The following is a 2,034-nucleotide window of genomic DNA, read 5'->3' as shown; positions in this document are numbered from 1 at the left end:
TAATAATTATTTTTATTATTATTATTTTCGTTTCACTTTATCAACTAGACTTATTTTTAACAAGCCCAACCCTGGTAATAGCGTGTGCTTTTCCCTCAATTAAGTTGCAATTGTTCAAAATGTTCATAATATGCAAAGACTATACCCGTCGTCCTACCAAAATTTTTTTCTGATGATACCACGCTTCAAAATAAATGATGTTTTCTAATTATTTCTAGATGGTGCAAATCATAACTTGGTGTGATCGACTCTATTATGTTAAATAACAATGTATATTTTCCGTTGTTCCTTTGATCTTCATTGTTGATATTATGACATATAAGTGTGTACAATTATCAAAAAATGTACATGCTGTCAGAAATTCTCACGTGGAAGTTTTACCTACAGGACAAAATTATATTACTGTTTGAGTGAGGTGGATGCTATTGATGATGAAGATGACAGTGTTTAAAACTTTGTCCACATTATCAAATGGGCACATCACATAGATTTGTAATATAAAAAGTAATAGTGTAGACAGAGCTTAATTATGCTAATGACCTACACATGTTGCCACTATCGGTACTTTAATGCAAGGTGATTAGACAAAACCATAATGCTTAATAATTACCCTAAAGCTTGGCTTCAGTACAATCGTTAAACGCTATCGCCGAAAGTTGTCAGTGAAACTCGTTTTCCATAAAATCGCTCACCCTATCGGCGACAGAACAGATGTCAGGAAGGTTGAACCTGGTTCAACTTTGCAGACTGCTTTTCAATCTGGGTGCATTGCTAGCTTCCCTGATGCAATCGGGATGGAAGGCATCCCGATTCGTCTGCAACGCAATTGGCAAAATTGAACTAGATTCAACCTTCCCGACAACAGTCGGCGACTGTCGCCGATAAGTGAGCGATTCTATGGAAACCGAGACTCATGCTGATCAGTCAATCGAATCGGGGAGCCTTCCCGATTGACTGCTACGCAATGCAACTATACTACGATTGCACTAAAACACTGTAGCGACAGTGAAACGATTTTAAACAAACCAGGCTTAACATAGGCCTACACTTACTGTTGGCTGTAGGGATGGCGCCCAGAAATCTGAATAAAAAATGAAACACATAAAATTTTGCTTAGAATACGAAAGGTGAGAGCATTACTCAGCCTTGTAATTTAGACCGCTACAATTTGGTTCAGAATCTTGAATAATTTTTAGAGAAGATGTCATAGTTTTGTGCTGAAACTAAATATTAGTTTACGGTTCTTGTGTGTATGTCTTCTCTATAAACACCCGTGTGTAGGTCTATGTATAAACGTATAAAACGAATAATTTAATTACTGTATAATCACTCACTGCGCAGAAACAAGTGGATTGCACATGTGTATAAACAGGTAATCATTGGTTTAAAGAATAATTGTTTATAGCCCTGTCCAGACTATCAAATAATGTTTGACAAAAAAGTGTTGTGTGCCCATATACAGTCATGATGTGCCTATATATGGTTATGGTGTGATGTCATCATGACTATAATTAGGCATACCACATGTTTTTGTTAAATAAAACTTGATTGTGTGAACAGGGCTTAAGCCTAAATAATTACATGTCATTTAATATCTCATTAATTTAAATTAAATCTACATCAATATTTAATTCTAATTAATAAAAATATGTTGTAGAGCTAAAATGACATAAGATTTAAATTAATCAAGGAGCACATTAAAATCTGCTGTAAATGGACGTAAAATCTATATAATGACAATTAGTATGTCTAGCTTATGAAAAATAAGAAAATTTAACATCCTTTTAAATATTCTGTAATATATTTGAATGGAATAGCGGCATATTGCACGAATACTTTGATCTCAAGTTCATTATCAAGGTAGATATCACTAATATACAACAAATCCTCAAAAAACTCACACCTTCTATAAATAATATAATCAACATTTACAAATATAATATGTACAATATACATATATATATATGTATATATATATATATATATATATATATATATATATATATATATATATATATATATATATATATATAT

The sequence above is a fragment of the Anneissia japonica genome, unplaced genomic scaffold (genome assembly GCF_011630105.1).
Source record: "Anneissia japonica isolate Jap-2015-1 unplaced genomic scaffold, ASM1163010v1 scaffold3782_len1007564_cov172, whole genome shotgun sequence".
Lineage (NCBI taxonomy): Eukaryota > Metazoa > Echinodermata > Crinoidea > Comatulida > Comatulidae > Anneissia > Anneissia japonica.
Note: the sequence above shows the minus strand (reverse complement) of the source record.